Genomic DNA, 9,697 nt, shown 5'->3' with positions numbered 1-9,697 from the left:
AAACAAGGTATCATTCTCATAACTATAAACTAGTTCTCAGAAAATATGTTAATTCAACTTGAAAGTAATTTCTACCTAATAGGATATCAAGTTAAATCATTGTATGGTGTTTAATATTCGAAATGCTTACTTAAGGTCAGAAATATTAGTAACAGATTTGCTACTGTATTCTGTGTTAAATTTAGAGTTTCAAAACCTTAGGCATTTATCCAGCTGACAAGTCCTAAGTAGGACGAAACGCGCATCCTGGAGTCCACTGCTAGCCGCTATCCATCTTTGCCTAGAATGCCTGCGAATCAAGGCTTTATCGAGGCAATACGCATAGTATGCACATATGGACAATAAGAGACTTACCAATTGCAGTCCTAAATAACAATGGGAAAATTCAAACAAGTAATACTAAGTGAATTTAAACTTCACCCCATTGCACAAGAAGGTGACTATCAGGACTGACTAGCTAAGTGGATAACGCGATGGCATTTGAAGCAGACGGTACTGGGTTCGAGTCCCAGAGTGAACATCAACTCTGAGATTCAGGTGCATCCAGCTGACGAGTCCCTAATAGGAGGAAACGTGTGTCCTGGATTCCACTGCTAGCCACTATCCACCTTTGCTTATAATTTATTCAAAAGGTTATAAATCCACTCCCATAGCGAGAGAACTGTATTTCTGAGATGTCTCACTCTAAAATAAAGAAACTGCACCTCATAAACAGTGATAGGAAATATCCAAATTCGTGTATATTCGTGACTGGATCAAATCACTAATAATTTCATAAAATTATATCTAAAATTAGCTTTTTATCCTAGACAGACATTAACTAATGAATGACTCTTGAATAGTCAATATCCGCTACCCCTTTAGAGAATCGAACTCAAAATCTCTTTGTCTTCAATAATCAACCGTCTATTAATTAAGAATTAAGTAAGTTTTTTAATTCTCTTACTTATCAACTAACCAGTTTCTATCAGGGTGACTGTTATATAGACTAAAAGTGCCCTGTTTATATATAACCGCGATGATGCCCGCCAATGAGAGAAGAGTGAATTACTGATCAGTGCAATGATATACAAAATCCGTATGAGTAGTTTTGAGTACTTATCAGTTCTTCTATCTGCCTAGCCCAGCCAGTTAAGTCTAGAACACCAATAACAGCCTCTGCAATATGAATCCTTGTATTTCAAACATACTGGATTTATATACCAAACAGACTGACCACATCGTACCAATAAAATAGAAAATAATATTTGTACAAGATTTAGCCAAATGTGGCTGTGAATGTGGGGAACAGTAATTAATGGACTAGGGATAACTCAAGAATGAAATCGTATGATAATAGTCTATAGATCAAAATAAAGATCATAATAAAAGGAACATGAATATGAATAGTTAAGTTACTTAACAATTATACAATAGGAAATATACATATTACATTGGTCTATAAATAGTCCTCAAAAGTTACCATCCATAAATCTCCACGGGATATAACAGTGACTGAAGCATAAATATAAATTATGTATCCATATACTTTATATATTAAAAGATAACCATAATCATAATGAATAATTAGTTAATTAGTAAGTGAACAATTAAAACAAGAAACCCTTTTCTATTTTAACTGACAAACCATTTCCCATTCAGAATACAAATACAATCTATTAAATATAACAATTTAAAAAAAGCGAATCATTTGAAAGTTTATAAAACCGTGACACTTTTTATTCATGGTTCAAAACACTTTAAATATGATTATTTTTTACATATAGATCTATTAGTTTTACTCATTTATGCTAACTAGCTATTTATACAATTTACAAATTAGAATTTATCTTTCATTCAAATTAAACTAGTATTTATACATTAATTCAACTAACTGTATAGTTTATGTCAAATTTCAGGTATAAACATATTTGGCTTAATAAAACAACCCTTTCATAACATGTGTGCATAACATAAATGTTATCAACATATATGTATTGTTTACATAAAGTTCAAATCATGAGTCAATTGAAGCTAGACCAACATGGAAAACCTGGAAGCACTGGACGGCCGTTTTGTCCTATTGTGGGACTCCTCAGCAGTGAGCACCCACGATCCCACCTCACGAGATTCGAACACAGGACCTATCAGTCTCGCGCGCGAGCACTTAACCGATAGACCATTGAGATGGCCGGCATCCAACGGTGTAAATGTCTAGCTTCAACCAATCCGCCAATCGTGGATGTGCACTGCTGAGGAGTCCCACAATAGGACAAAACGGCCGTCCAGTGCTTCCAGGTTTTCCATGTTGGTCTAGCTTCAATTGATTCATGATTTCAACTGTATATAAAAATTACTAAAAATCTCCACAAACAACACCAATATATGTATTTAATTTTATCATTTATTAATAAAGAGAATAAATAAATACTATAGTACAGCTGTTAGTTAGTGATGAACAACATGAATTGATTATAACCCAACACACTGTAGTTCAATAACTGTCGTCGATGAAACACATTTTAACAATAGTCAGTTAGTGATAAGTACTTGAGCTACTTATAAACCTACGAGAGGTATCGTTTCTACTTAAACATGTACGATGTAATATATTTTGTTGTACTGGTCAACAGATAAGGGATAAAGTAGTGAACGATTTTCCGATCTAAGGAGAAGCAATAAATTAATCAGTCATCGCAGCGGATTTTTTGAACAATGAATATTATCCTACCTTGTCAGAATAGTGAATACATCACTACAGCTTGAGTTTAACTGTTTGGTTTAAATAGTTTTGATAGATTTGATTCTCAAGATGATCGTTAGGACCGCATCACAAAATATTGATTATTTAAAATTGCCAATCTTATTGGGGTAAATTAGTTACAATACATCAGTGTTAACCTCATTCTCCAAGGGATATACCTAGAAAAATATTTTGATATATTGTTCATGTACAGATTTTGTGGAAAACTGAGCTGCTGAGAATGTTTAAACAAACTGTATTTTATTCTATTGCGGAAAAATTGTGAATTACAGATGGTAAACTGATAGCAATATTAATGGAAAAATAGGATTTCAAAATGTTGGTTGAGTGGTTAGTAAGTTACAGTAAAACTATAATGATAATTAATTATAGGACGTAGATAATTATTATATCTCTAACCAAAAACCTTAATCACAATATGACGTGCACTATGCTTTGCTGATATTAACCGTAATTCACCTCAATTCCATTTTTGTCCAGAATAATCCGTAAGATTTTCTCTTGTAATCATTGAATTGTCCTCTCTATTTCTTTATCATTCTTACTGTACAAACAAAATGTCATATATCACGAAAACTGTCATTAGACCTCATAATAATACAAACAACGATTAAGTTTAAGAAAACGAAATAGGTTAAATAAAATATTTTCCAAATATATTTATTTCTCATCCTGTATTTCTATAAGTGAATATGTGGTGTGTGCTATTGATATCGACAGATATAAGTAGTATGTATTATCAATCGATAGTGAAATGCCTGGAGGCAGAAGGTTAAGAAGATCGAAGAGAAGAGAACGAGAACAAAGAATGATTGGTATGAAAACGAAAGAACAAATAAATCTTGGATGATTGATTGAAATTTCTCAAAAGGAACAGTCAACTTTGAAACAATTGATTAACATTTTGCAAATGAAAATTTTTCTGTATGGGTCTCAGATTTTATTAAAATAATATGTGACTTTGTATTCAAATATATTCGATTGTCCCCACTTATGCTCTCGTTCACTACAAATAAAGTTAACTAAATAACAGATATTTAAATAAATATGATACCTGTAAAGCATCGAGATGAATTGTACCATTCCATAAAATTTTGTCGTTAAAAAACCGGCTAGTCTTAGAATTCGTGTAATAATGTTACCAAAAATAATAGAATACTTGAGAAATACTAAGACAAACAGGTTTCAGTTTTGATTTATATCAGCATGAAAGTATGAAGAATAATGAGTGCAAGATCGAAAGACATTGATCAATTTATCAAAGAAAGAAAATTAAATATAACGATTAAAAGAGATAAATGAAAACATAGAGTAAAATAGGATATAATAAAAAATTAGTAAACTACAATAAAGCAAAAAGATGTATGTTGGGTGTTTGGTCCTTAGTCATCTTATATAAAATATTCATGCCCATATTTCAAATAATTCTCATAGTCCAGATACGAATTAGTTCATTTTATTGTTTAGTTCACATTATTGCTTTATTTTTGGTAAAGTCGTTTTGGACCTTTTTCCAAAGCATCGCATAATATAATACTTGTAACTGAAAGCAGTATCGAAGAATACTCATGAGATACATATACGTCAACAGAGCCTGACCAAAACCCCATCACATATATATATTAATAACGGAAGAATACAAACCCTTGGTAATAATAAATATAGTTATGATGAAATATAATACATTGCAAAACTACTAATCTGCTGAATGAGAATCTGTTCTTTTTTATTTGAGAGGGATTCAGTTTACGATGACGTTGTTTATAATTTGACTCACAATTTATGAAATGATACTTTTTTATTTGTGTTATCCAATTCATATCTAAACTACTAATTAATTAAAAATATTAATCGTAACAGAACCGGTGTAATGTTTCAAGTCCTTTTTTCTTTGCGCATCTATGTTATTTATATGTTTTTCATTTCATACAAATCACAAATTCAAAGAAGAGTATACCAATACAAATACACTTGAAAAAACAAGGATATTACAAGTAATCTCTATGTTAGTTTTATGAAAGCAGTAAAAGCCTATCTGTACAACAAAATCCATATCAAATTTCTTTTAGTTTTTGTTATTTCTAGTCTCAAACTATTTTGCGACTTAGCTAATTATAATAGATAAGTGTGCTCAGCTTGATGATATCCACTTTCAAGTTATGCAAATTAGTTTTACTAAACTTTCATTTCATATGTCAGCTATATTTATAGTCCATCTGCTTGGTTAGTAACGATGTAGTTTATCAGTCAAAGTGTTTCATTAAACAAAATTAATTTGCCACAAAGATTACCTATTTGTCATTCCATTCTCTCAATCTATCTCTTAGACGATCTAACTGTTTCATATTTATACATAATATACTATGTTTATTTTTTTATTTCTGTGGTTTGATTTGCATAAAGATACTCAAGCCAACTGGATGTCTATATCTTTTTCCTGCATTTAACAGACTAAATCCTACCTTCACGTATTGATAGTGGTCATAAATATGTGAAAAAAAAACAAATACAACGTCATATGTTTTCACGTAGTCATAGTGACACAATGTAGTCACAAATAACCGACATATATCTTCTTTACATTTTAGGTTTCTTTCCCATATACCTAGATTTATTTACTCTCCATATGTACACTGACTAAAGTGATAATACTCCTTGATAAAACCCTTTGAAAATAAATAAATTAAAATCATGTGCTTTATTTATTTTATTCACAAACAATTATAGGTGAGATTTAAACGTTTAAGTTGATATTTATCGAGTAATTGATGGATATTCTTCACCTTTTTCTGATTTATATAAGTAACATATAAGCAAGTGTGACGAAGTTTAAACTAACTTATAAATCTTAGATAATAATGTAGTGAACGAGAACACGACTGGGGACAATCGGATTTAAACACAAATTACAGACTTTCTCACTAAATACTGATAACCATGCAGCAAACAGTTAATTTACAAAATAACAACCAATTGTCTCAATCTCCACTGTTTCTTCTGTAAATATCAGTTCATCTTCTCTAATTTCATTGTTCATGCATTTTCCTACCGATTGCGCTTCATTTTAGTACTTTCCTTATCGGTCTTCTGCCAAAATACATTCTATGTCTGACCACTACCATATACTACTTATATGGATATAAGTAGACCATACTACAATGCTACTCATTACTTCATGAAAGAAAATTATAGCTAAATTATTCCAAACACTAACTATGAACATCTGATTGTTCACATAAATTGATAGTTTTTTTCACTTGTTTGTTTGAATTTTCCCATTGATGTTTAGGACTGCAATTGATCAGTCTCTTATTAGACATATGTGCATACTGTGCGTATTGCCTCGATATAGCCTTAATTCACAAGCATTATAAGCAAAGATGAAAATATTCAAGCAATACTAAGTGAATTTAAACTTCACCCCATTGCACAAGCAAGTGGCTATCAGGACCCAGTAGGTAAGTGGATAACGCGATGGCGTTTGAAGCGAACGATACTGGGTTCGAGTCCCAGAGTGAACATCAACTCTGAGATGCAGGTACATCCAGCTGACAAGTCCCAAATGGAACGAAACACGCATCCTGGATTCCACTGCTAGCCACTATCCATCTTTGCTTACAATGCTTGTGAATTAAGTCTATATTGAGGCAATACGCACAGTATGCACATATGGCCATTAAGAGACTGATCAATCGCAGTCCTAAACATCAATGGGAAGATTCAAACAAACAATACTAAGTAAATTTGATACAAAATAATTTTCAAAACAGATGAGTGTCTTATTTTAAATATTATTCCCTTAAATCTCTATCTACATTTGTCATTTTAGTTTAACTATCTAGTTTAATAAATGACTGAACATTGATTATTATGATGTCAATTATTGATTTCAGTCTGCTAAGCCAGTTTACTAATGAGATATTGTATTAATATTTGTAGTTTTTTTGCATGACCTTCTTGCTCACATTATGCTTCAAAGCTAATTCATTTAATCCGAATTGATGGATATGTCAAGAATTCCATTGCGTTATTTAGTTGGTTGTTTTTTTTTATAGCTAGTCAGTAGAATACTGAGAGAATGAAAATGCTTTGGGCAGTCAAAGTAATCTGCCCAACAAGAACAAGCAAATTTCACTGTGATTAGTGTCTATAAATAACTACCGAATATTCCAGATATTAATGATTAGCTTGTGTATGAATAGATATTTATACTTATATCTATGACCAACTCAAACGCACATGATTGATACTATGACACCTGTGTGTAATCTATATAACTACTCAGTTCTCTCTGAATGAAAACTAAAACACTTTCACAGATACTATCCATAAAAATTGACCCGAAAGTTTTGCACAGTGAAAATCTACAAATCAGACAATAAAACTGTAATAATCTGAATAACTAGTAGATTTTTTTGGTAATATAATCCCATAATCTAGTTCGTATGTCACTGGAATTCTGTACTATTAACTAAATCCCCAATAAACCTTTCGTTGGCAACTACTCTAAGCGATTTATCATTGTAAACCATTTTTTATGGTAAGATGTCGAACCGATCTAAAACATTATGTATCTCAGTTTACGACAAATTCTACAACTCTTACACTACCGGCTAGATCAATGCAATTTAAATACTAGGTATTGACTGTAGCAACCAGCTACTGATCACAAAACCCTCGTCTCTAGTAAACTACAATGCCCTGGTACGACCGAGAGTGGGGAGAGTCCGCTCTCTCTCTCCAAATGCTCTCACATGGCCACGCGTATACAGCCACTGCCAAGGAAGTCCTACTCGCTGCCTTCTTGTGACGGAGGTGTTGTTTAAGAAATTGAAAGAACGAAAAGCGAAAGTCTGGAGCTTTAACCAGGTTGGTGGACCCTCCGTGTCCACCTAGGGGAGTTGGAAAACCCTGATTCCAAATCAATGGTGCACATGGACTCCAGTATCCTGAGGGAAGAAATGGCGTATGAACCTATTGTTGGTCAACGACTACCATGGGACTGCATCTCCTGATGTTGCCCCAGTGCCTTGTGGATTTGACCTTTAGGTCGAAGACTCCGGGTGTGTCTCCTTAAGAAAACCACCTGCTTCGATCTGGGCACCCGGGCAGTATCACAGCCGTCAAGAAAATCGAATGAGATTTGTATGGCGCATATGTATCTGGTGCTTCCTTGTACCAATATTTGTGTTTAAATAAATAAATAAATAATAAACATATCAGTCCATGGTAAAATAGAAAGATATTGCTTCGCTTGGAAAGTGATTGTGTAAAGATCGAAGACTTGGGCACGGTAAACCAACTTACTGTACTACAGAAAATCACACATTGTATTTTTGAAACATCAAAACAACATATTAAATACACTATCTGCCTATCTTCTTTGAGTTGCCTCTTACAAACTTCATTGTCCTTTCATTACTGTTATTATTTCGATTGCTTTCTGCTTTCTTTTTTCCTCTTTAGTTCGTAAGAATTCAACTTTAATTCCCGATGCATAATACTTATCTGTCAGTACACCACCATCGTAAGTGTCCTCAGATTAAATTCAATTACGTAGTGGTCCCATGGGTAATATCAAACAACAAAGTGAATGTGAAATACACAGAAGGAAGGTAATTGTCCACCTGAACATGGTTACAGAAAGGTAAATAACAAAATGATAAAAAGGCGATAATTTCTAAAATTAGGAAACATTTATTTTTATTATTGAGACCAAAATCAAATGGTGGCTTGTAGAATTTTTTTAAGATTACGTATCAGGCGTTAGATTGTGAATTGCCAATGTTTTTGTTGTAAATAGATTTCTGATTTGTAATTTTTTTAAGCCGGATTATTTTACCTTATATTCAACTATCTTCATGTAGCCTCTCTAAATGTAGCATTTAAAACTAATAATCTTAAAGCTTTTTTGCTGAATTATTTAAATATTTAAAGTAATCTAGAAAGTTTAGTAAGATCGTTTTAAAATCTGATTAGGATATAGTTGCATTACCGAAATATTAGAACCTTTAAACTTCTTACAGATACTCATAGAATACACGCACAATCTTCTTCTTTCCTATAACCAAAACATCACATTTTCATTCCAATTTCATCAAAGAAACTTTCCTAACTCTATAAAATTAATTCAGCTTAACCTTTTGTTTAGGCATTTCTCCATACTAAGCTGGTTCCTGTACTGTTTCACATTTTATTCACTTCCTACATAATGTATGTTTAACAAACACAAAGACTTCCTGAAGTATTTCACCTATTTTTAAACTTATTCTGATGGTAGTAGTTATGACAAAAAAACATAAGCCGTAATTCTAATAAATTTATAGTTCCTTTGAACGACGCAAGTAACATAATGCTGGTAGTCAAATGTCAGCCTTAGCCAATTTATAATATCCATTGGACCAAGTAAAAAGTCCTACACATTATTGTTATACGGCATCGGATACGCACACGCAAAAAACAGCTATTGTTATTCTTACTGTATATCATAAATTACGGAAAATGTATGCTAATGTCTTGTTTTAAATAACCAGTTAAACTGTGTTTCAGTACAATCATATCAAATAAACATTGGGAGAAGTTACCAAATTAATACAAGTGATTATTTTTGTAAACAATGTATAGAAGCACTGTTAAAAGATATTATCCAGACAAAAGAAAAATTTTCATAGTTGAAATCATGAGTTAATTGAATTTCAAATAGATACAAAATATTTCCCAAAATATCGCGTCTTTCTTGCTTTTTATTGACTGCCTCTTCTTTTTAAAGTTGAAACTTTTTTCCCCTGACTAAACTTTTTCCTATTATTAGTCTTTCCTTCTCATTTAACATCATTCATTAATAAAAAATTACTTCATTTCTCTATAGAGATCTATTAATTTGACTCCCCATCCAGAGACTCCACATAATACATTAAACTCACTATCTCCCACCCTGTCCATCTTTCTTCTTTC

General features: G+C 32.2%; 1 non-coding gene across 1 annotated transcript; it reads left to right on the top strand.

The window, feature by feature from the left end:
* Nucleotides 1–447: 447 nt before the first annotated feature.
* Smp_tRNA_02141_Pseudo_TTG.1.1 lies at nucleotides 448–519 on the top strand. Its single transcript has one exon. It is a non-coding gene (tRNA).
* Nucleotides 520–9,697: the final 9,178 nt, after the last annotated feature.

Source organism: Schistosoma mansoni, chromosome 1 (assembly GCF_000237925.1).
Source record: "Schistosoma mansoni strain Puerto Rico chromosome 1, complete genome".
In the NCBI taxonomy this organism is placed as follows: Eukaryota; Metazoa; Platyhelminthes; class Trematoda; order Strigeidida; family Schistosomatidae; genus Schistosoma; species Schistosoma mansoni.
Note: the sequence above shows the minus strand (reverse complement) of the source record. Positions and strands in the feature narration are given on the sequence as shown.